Source organism: Cebus imitator, unplaced genomic scaffold, assembly GCF_001604975.1.
Source record: "Cebus imitator isolate Cc_AM_T3 unplaced genomic scaffold, Cebus_imitator-1.0 Scaffold5, whole genome shotgun sequence".
NCBI classification, from domain to species: domain Eukaryota; kingdom Metazoa; phylum Chordata; class Mammalia; order Primates; family Cebidae; genus Cebus; species Cebus imitator.
The window spans coordinates 8,655,847-8,664,900 of NW_016107320.1; the positions used below are offsets into that span (position 1 = coordinate 8,655,847).

Below are 9,054 nucleotides of genomic sequence, written 5' to 3' on the forward strand. Positions count from 1 at the left end.
TGCTCTTGGCTCACTGCAACGTTCACCTCCCAGGTTCAAGCAATTCTCGTACCTCATCCTCCCGAGTAGCTGGGATTACAGGTGCGTACCACACACACCTGGCTAATTTTTGTATTTTTAGTAAAGATGGGGTTTCATCATGTTGGCCAGGCTGGTCTCGAACTCCCGACCTGAGGTGATTAACCTACTTCAGCCTCCCAAAGTGGTGGGATTACCAGTGCAAGATACCTCACCCCAGCTCATTCTTGCTCATTCTTTTTTTTTTTTTTTTTTTTTTTTTTTTTTTTTTTTTTTTTTTTTTTTTTTTTTTTTTTTTTTTTTTTTTTTTGCAACAAAGTCTCACTTTGTTACAGTAGGCAGCTGGTCAAGCATGAGCAGGCTCCACCCAATATACACAAATATCAGGAACGTCAGGCAACTATCAGGTGATGGTCAGGCAGTTCTTAACTGTCTTTATAAAATAATAATTGGTCACAGCCAGTGCCAGGGAAAGGTAGTGTCCTAATACATGGAAAACACCTGAAATGTCATCAGTGGCTTCTCGGTAAGATCTCAGGGGGACAGGCAGGTGCATTCAGACAGCCCACCCCAAGGGAAGAATCAGGGGAGAAGTAACAAGACCCCAGAAGCATGCCAATATATAAAACCCCAAGTCAAAAGCTCAAACTGCACACCTGTCTTTCAAGTCACACACTTGGTCCTTGTCCAAGTGTATGTTCTTTCCTTCCTTTTATTCCTGCTCTAAAGCTCTTCAATAAACTTTCACTCCGGTTCTAAAACCTGCCTTGTTGAAGATGATTTGGGTGGAAAGAAAAAAATAAAAAACTTGCCTTGGTTTCTCCTTCTGTCCCTCAGTTGAATTCATTCTTCTGAGGAGGCAAGGTGTGAGGTTGTGGCAGACCCATACAAAGTTGCCTTGTCTAACATTTTGGTTCCATGTGACTTTCACTTGGACACCTTCCACCGGTAACAATTAAGTTGTCCAAGCTGGAGTGCAGGTGTGCAATCATGGCTCACTGTAGTCTTGACCTCTAGTGTTCATGCAATATTCCTACCTTAGCCTCCTGGGTAGCTAGGACTGTAGGCACATGGCCTAATGCCTGGCTAATTTTTTTGTATTATATATATATATATATATAGTAGAGATGGGGTTTCGCCATGTTGCCCAGGCTAGTCTTGAACTTCTGGCCTCAAGCGATCCTTCTGTCTTGGCCTCCCAAAGTGCTGGGCTCATAGGCATAAACCAATGCGCCTGGCCTTTTTTCCATTCTTATACACAATTCCATTTCCAATAGAAACTTAACTCTAAGGATAATGTCACTTTTCTGCTTTGGTCCTATTATCACAAGTTACGATTCCCTAATGGCTACTAGGTCCTCCCTGAGCTGCTCCTGTGTCTCTTTGACCTAATTTGTACCTTCTTTCCCCATCTCTCACTAAGCTTAATTACATGGGATGTGTTCGCCAACAGCCCAAGCTCAGCTCCAGTCTGTCTCAATTTCCTTCTTTTTTCTTTCTATCGTTGTTGCTGTTGAGATGAAGTTTTCGCTCTTGTTGGCCAGGCTGGAATGCAATGGCACGATCTCAGCTCACTGCAACCTCTGCCTCCCAGGTTCAAACGATTCTCCAGCTTCAGCCTCCTAAGTAGCTGGGATTACAGGTGCCTGCCACCAAGCCCAGCTAATTTTTTTGTATTTTTAGTAGAGATGGGGTTTTGCCATGTTGGCCAGGCTGGTCTTGAACTCCTTACCTCAGGCGATCCGCCCACCTCAGCCTCCCTAAGTGCTGGGATTACAGGCATGAGTCTCTGCGCCCGGCCCTCAGTTTCTTACATACACTCTTATGTTTGGCCTTTCCCCATCTCTTGTCTTTCTTGTGATCTGAGCTTAAATGCCGCTTGCTCAGAAAGACCTTCCTTGTCCATTCCTCTCCTCTGGTTTTACTAAGGCAGGCACAGCATACCTTACCATGGTGAGTCCATGTATTAAATATATGAGTATGCTTATTTAGGCTTCTTCTCCCCCATTAGACTGTAAACATCTTGGTAGTCGGAGCCATTTTGGTCTTGTTGATTGGCATGATGATGGGCATGTAGTAGGCACTCAATACGTGTTGGCTGTTGAATAAATTTGAGAAGTCTGACTCAATGATCCACATTAGACTTCTTTATAAATGGTATATTCAGTGGGAATCAGCTGTGCCCAGTGAAGGAAAGCAACCCTGAATGCAGTGCCTGTGACTTAGTACAGGCTCGGTAAAGACAGCTATATTAATTGGGATAATGGCAGGAAAGGGAGATAACACAAGCTTTCTTATTTCTTGCAGACGTTTCACTTATTTCCTTTGTTTAGTTGCCTGACTCCCTATGACTTTTATTTATTTTTTATTGTTTTGAGACACAGTCTCACTCTGTCACCCAGGCTGGAGGGCAGTGGCGTGATCTCAGCTCACTGCAACCTCCTCCTCCTGGGTTCAAGCGAATCTTGTGCCTTAGCCTCCAGAGTAGCTAGGATTACAGGTGCCTGCCACCACACCTGGCTGATTTTTGTATTTTTAATAGAGGTGGGGTTTCACCATGTTGGCCAGCTAGTCTCTAACTCCTGACCTCAAATGATCTGCCCGCCTCAGCCACCCAAGGTGCTGGGATTGCAAGCCCCTTGCTTGATTCCCTATGACTTTAGAAACAAAAACAGCTTATAATTAGTATGACTTTGAGTCTTTTGTATACACTCTTTTATGTACTCTTCTTAATCACACTCTGAGGCAGTTACTATGTCTCCATTTTTCGGAGGAGAAAAATGAGGTTTAGAGCGATAAGGAATTAGGCTGAGGTCTCTCAACTAATTAGAGGCAGAGCTGGGTTTCAAATCCATTCTTTGGATTCCAGGGTTAGCTTTGTTTATTTCACTCAACAAATTAATCTCATAATGAGGCATGGAAGGGAAAGATCCCACGTTTTCCCAAAACACAGCCACATTTCATCACTGACTCTTGCCTCACGTGAGCCTTTTGTTTCTCAAATACTTGGAACAAAAATCATTCATTTAGAACTGCTCTTTCTTCCTCTGCACGTGCTTAGTGCATTTTTCTTTGTAAACAAGACTTTAAGTAAATTACTTCTAGGCCAGGAGCAAGGGCTTATGCCTATAATCCCAGCAATTTGGGAGTCCTCAAGGCAGGAGCATCACTTGAGGCCAGGAGTTTGAGACCAGTCTGGGCAAAAATCGAGACTCCATCTCTACTAATAAATAATAATAAAAAGAAGACCAAAGAAATGACTTCTAATTGTTTGATTCTATAGGCACGTCTCACTAAAAGAAAAACTTAGCCAAGTGCAGTGGCTCATGCCTGCAATCCCAGCACTTTGGGAGGATGAGGCGGGTGGATCACCTCAGGTCAGGAGTTCAAGACCAGCCTCACCAACATGGAGAAACCCCATCTCTACTAAAAATACCAAATTAGCCGGGCATGCCTGTAATTCCAGCTACTTAGAAGGCTGAGGCAGGAGAATCAATTGAACCCAGGAGGCAGAGGTTGCAGTCAGCCGAGATGGCACCATTGCACTGCATCCTGGGCAACAAGAGTCCAACCCCGTCTCAAAAAAAGAAAAGAAAAGAAAAACTTATTTTATATTCAGATCTTAGTGTTTCGAAGTGTATAAATTAAGTAAGAAACTCCTGACCTCTCATTTTAGAGAATGTTTTAGTTATAAAAAATCTCGACATACACTTTAGATAATGAAATCCCCTGGTGTGTTTCAGGGAATTATTCAATTCAATGTGTACAGCTTCTAGAACACAGAATGCAGAGATGCCTGGAATTAATGGTCTGGCAGCAAGTCTGTTTCTCACGTTTTCCAATCTGAATGTATAAATTTTTGATCCTACAAACCTGTAATGAATGTGTTGGATTACTGTCTTTGCTCTATTGTCAGCATATAATGAGACTCAGCTTCCTGGCAGAATGATTAAGTTAAGGATATTGCATTCTAACCACAAGGAAACACAGATCTCCTCCTTTTCAGCATTCTTCCTTTCAAAAAGGTTGCTTAAAGTGGTGCTTAAAAGATAATTCTATCCTAAAACACAGTGACTTACGGGAAAAAAGGAGAAAAAAATAAAGATAATTCTAGCTTGCTAAATTTAGGGTGTAGAAAAGTCCAAAATGAGAATATTCACTGGGTAATTGTGCAAGAAATGTTAATATGTGCATTAAGGGGAGGGTGTTCTACCCTCCTGATGCCTGCCTCTGCCTCTCTCTCATTTTGCCTTGACATGCAACATAAAATGTATCAAGGTTAAAAGTTAAATGAGAGCTGAGCACCGTGGCTCACTCTGGTAATCCCAGAACTTTGGGAGGCTGAGGCAGGTGAATTGCTTGAGCTCAGGGGTTTGAGACCAGTCTGGGCAATGTGGCAAGTCCCTGTCTCTACAATTAGCTTGGTATGGTGGCACTAGCCTGTAGTCTCAGCTACTTGGGAGGCTGAGGTGCAGGGATCACCTGAGCCCAGAAGGTCAAGGCTGCAGTGAGCCATGATTGTGCCACTGCGCTCCAGAGCCTGGGTGACAGGGTGAGACCCTGTGTTAACTCTGTTCCCACACTGCTATGAAAAATATCCCTAGACTGGGTTATTTATAAAGGAAAAAGCTTTAATTGACTCACAGTTCTGCATTGCTTGGGAGGCCTCAGGAAACTTGCAATTAAGGCAGAAGGCAGAGGAGAAGCAGGCACCTGCTTCACAGGAGAGCAGGAAGAACAGAGTGAGCGCAAGCATGGGAAGTGCTAGACGCATATAAACCATCAGATCTAGCTCAGTAACTGCACAGATCAGGAAACTTAAAAAAAAAACAAACACACAGAAAAAACAAACAAAACCCATCAGATCTCCCGAGACTCACTATCATGAGAATATCATGGGGGAACCGCCCCCATGATCCAATTACCTCCATTTGGTTCCCCCCTTGACATGTGGGGATTATGGGGATTACAATTCAAGATGAGATTTTGGGTAGGGGAACAGCCAAACCATATCAGACTCTGAAAAAAAAAAAGAGGGAGGGAGGGAGGGAGGAAGGGAGGAAGGAAGGAAGGAAGGAAGGAAGGAAGGAAGGAAGGAAGGAAAAGAAAAGTGAGGCAGTGAACTCTGCCTCTGCCACTACATTTTAAATACAAAATGGGCTGGGTGCAGTGGCTCACACCTCTAATCCCAGCTCTTTGGGAGGTTGAGGTGAGTGGATCACCTGAGGTCAGGAGTTGGAGACCAGCCTGGCCAACATGGTGAAACCCTGTCTCTATTAAAAATACAAAAATTAGCTGGGTATGGTGGTGGGTGCCTGTAATTCCAGCTACTCAGGAGGATAAGGCAAAATAATTGCTTGAACCCAGGAGGCGGAGGTTGCAGTGAGCCGAGATCGCACCATTGCACTCTGGCCTGGGTGTCAATAGCAAAACTCTGTCCCCCCCCACGCCAAAAGTAATAATAAATAAACAAGTAAATAAATACAAAATGATTTCATACCTAAATTAATCCTTCTTTTTGTTCTTTTTTGAGACAGGATCTCACTCTTTTGCCCAGCCTGGAGTGCAATGGTGCGATCATAGCTCACTGCAGATGTGACCTCCTGATCTCAATCAGTTCTGCCATCTTAGCTTCCTGAGTAGCTGGGTCCATGGCTCCACGCCGCCACATCCAGCTCACTTTTGTTTAAATTTTTTGCAGAGATGGATGTCTCACTATGTTGCCCAAGCTGATGTCAAACTCCTGGGCTCAAGTGATCCTCCCACCTTGGCCTCCCAAAATGCTGGGATTGCAGTCGGGAGCTACTATACCCAGCCATGTACCTGAGTTATTCCTGAAACCATCCTGAAGTCAGAGCTCCTCTTCAAAAATCTGTCGGCAAGTTCCCTGCTCATCTTCATACTCAAGGCGGATTTCTAGTCACCCTCAGTTAACTCACAAAAAGATAAGCTAGCAGCACAAGTTAATATAAGAAGCTTACTGGTATCTGAATGTTGCTTTGAAATGCATTTTCTTTTTTGGTGACAGAGTCTTGTGCTGTTTGTTACCCAGTGTCTGGGCCTTGGACACTTCAGTAAGCTTCCTGTACTCCATACTAGGCACAAAGGGTAATAGATAGGGGCAGGGGCCAGAGAAGGTGCCCAGGAGACCAGCAGCTCAGTGGTTAAATGCTGTGTACAGAAGGATGGCTGGGGAGTGTTGATCTGTGTGATTCTGAGGTACATGAATATTTCTGGAAAGAAAGATAGCATTGCAGACAAGGTATGGATTTCCCATGATCTCAGAAGTTTGGTAGCTCAGCATCAATTTAAAGGGAGGAGGCCGGTTGCAATGGCTCATGCCTGCAATTCCAGCACTTTGGGAGGCCGAGGCGGGCGGATCACAAGGTTAGGAATTTGAGACCAGCCTGGCCAACGTGTGAAACCCCGTCTCTACTAAAAATACAAAAATTAGCCAGGTGTGGTGGGGGGTGCCTGTAGTCCTAGCTACTTGGGAGGCTGAGGCAGGAGAATCGCTTGAACCTGGGAGGCAGAGGATGCAGTGAGCCGAGATGGCACCACTTCACTCCAGCCTGGGCAACAAAGTGAGACTCCATCACAAAAAAAGAGAGAAAGAAAAGAAAAGAAAGAAAGAAAAACAGTAATTTCTAGAATGTCTGAGTTTGAGATGGAGATTCATGCTTACGACATAATACTAATGACCACCCACTTGCTTGTCTCATGGTCTTTTTCCCACCATATTTAAAAATACTCTCCCAATTTCTTCCTCATGGCAGTTATTACATATATACATATATATGGCAGTTATTATATATGCATATGCATACATGTATACATATACATATATGTGTGCATATATGTATATATAAAATAATTGCCATGAGGAAGAAATTGGGATATATATACTTATATATATACACATATATATACATACACACACACACATATATATAAACATATACACATTTATGTATATATACATATAGACACACATATACGTATATATACACACATATGTATATATATACATATATATATTATATATGAATGATGTGGTCTCACTATGGTGCCCAGACCGGTCTCAAGCGATTCCGGGCTCAAGCGATTCTCCTGTCTCGGCTTCCCAAAGTGCTGGGATTTCAGGTGTAAGCCACTGCACCTGGCCCTTCATGGCACTTTTTGCAGCCTTTCTATTTTTCTGCAGATGTAAAATGTGAGTAAAGGAATCCAATAGAAATTTGGTCAATATTGAGGCAGAAAGGAGGACTCCCCAGCTCCCCAGCATGTTATAATTGTGCTATTGCATTTTAGATTTGTTTTGATTTTTTTCTGCCTTACGCCTAACTTGACATCCACTATGCTTCCAAAACAATTTCTCCTACACTGAAGCAAATCTAGTTTTTTCTTCCAGTCGGTTGGTATTTGAATGGGTGCACTCACATTGCATCAAAAGTCACATGGATTCTATTCGTCTTTGAGGATATCAGCACCTTCTTGAGAAATAAGGGACATGTATAAGTAAACATTCAGAAACTCAGAGCTGGTTGCTGTAGGAGCTTCAACCACCATTTGGGTGCCCTGTTAGTAATCTGCATATCCTTTGAATTACTCATGACCATCGTGGCCCATTAGGAGGCTTCTGCAATGGCTTGATGTTCTTAGCAATGACAAAGACTAGACTGGGATGAAAGGGAAAAAAAAGGAGCCAGGCGCGGTGGCTCAAGCCTGTAATCCCAGCACTTTGGGAGGCCGAGGCGGGTAGATCACGAGGTCAAGAGATAGAGACCATCCTGGTCAACATGGTGAAACCCCGTCTCTACTAAAACTACAAATAATTAGCTGGGCATGGTGGCGCGTGCCTGTAATCCCAGCTACTGAGGAGGCTGAGGCAGGAGAATTGCCTGAACCCAGGAGGCGGAGGTTGCGGTGAGCCGAGATCGCGCCATTGCACTCCAGCCTGGGTAACAAGAGCGAAACTCCGTCTCAAAAAAGAAAGGGAAAAAAAAGAAGAAAGCAAGGAAGAGGGTGAAAAAATGAATGGGAGAGGAGAAGAGATGGGTAAGAAAGAAGTTCTGATCCCAGTGTGCAATGGCTGCAAACAGCATCTTCCTTGGTAGTGAATACAGCCTGTTTCTTGTATGGGTTGCTCTAAGGGACGTTGGAGACAGGCCTTTCAAATGTTATGTTCATGTCTCTGATCTTGCACTCTCCCTGATGTAGGCTCCAACCAGGTATTTGAGGTACCTTTGGAAAGCCCCAGGGCACTGTGGCCAGGGTTCACATTGGCCAAGTCATCATGTCCAACTGCACTAAGCTGCAGAACAAGGAGCATGTGATTGAGGCTATGTAGGGCCAAGTTCAAGTTCCCTGGTCACCAGAAGATTCACATGGCAAAGAAGCTGGGCTTTATCAAGTTCAGTATGGACAAATTTGAAGACATCGTAGCTGAGAAGCAGCTCATCCCAGATGGCTGCCCGGTCAAGTACATCCCCAATCATGGCCCTCTGGACAAGTGGTTTGCCCTGCACTGGTGATGGCTTCCACTGTACTGCCCTCTCTTAATATCCACCAATAAATCCGACTTCTTGTCCAAGAAAAAAAGAAAAAGAGGCCGGTCGTGGTGGCTCACACTTGTAATCCTAGCACTTTGGGAAGCCAAGGCAGGAGGATCACTGAGGTCAGAGGTTGGAGACCAGCCTGGCCAACATGGTGAAACGCTGTCTCTACTAAAAATACAAAAATTAGCTGGGCATGGTGGTGGGCGCCTGTAATTTCAGCTACTAGAAAGGCTGAGGCAGGAGAATTGTTTGAACCTGAGAGGAAGAGGTTGCAGTGAGATCATGCCATTTCGCTCCAGCTTGGGTGACAGAGCCAGACCCTGTCTTAAAAAAAAACCAAAAAACAAAAAACAAAACCGATGGAAGGGAACAAGGAATGGAAGGGTAGTCTTTGAAGAAACCCATTGCCTCAGTCTATCAGTCAGCGGTTTTCAAATTCACATTCTTGCTCCAATTACTCATTTCATAAATGCTGCTT

At 44.0% G+C, this 9,054-nt stretch overlaps 1 pseudogene; it reads left to right on the top strand.

Annotated features, from left to right (window-relative positions):
- The first annotated feature begins 8,090 nt into the window (after positions 1-8,090).
- Positions 8,091-8,188, top strand: LOC119472522 (annotated as a pseudogene).
- The last annotated feature ends 866 nt before the right edge of the window (positions 8,189-9,054 follow it).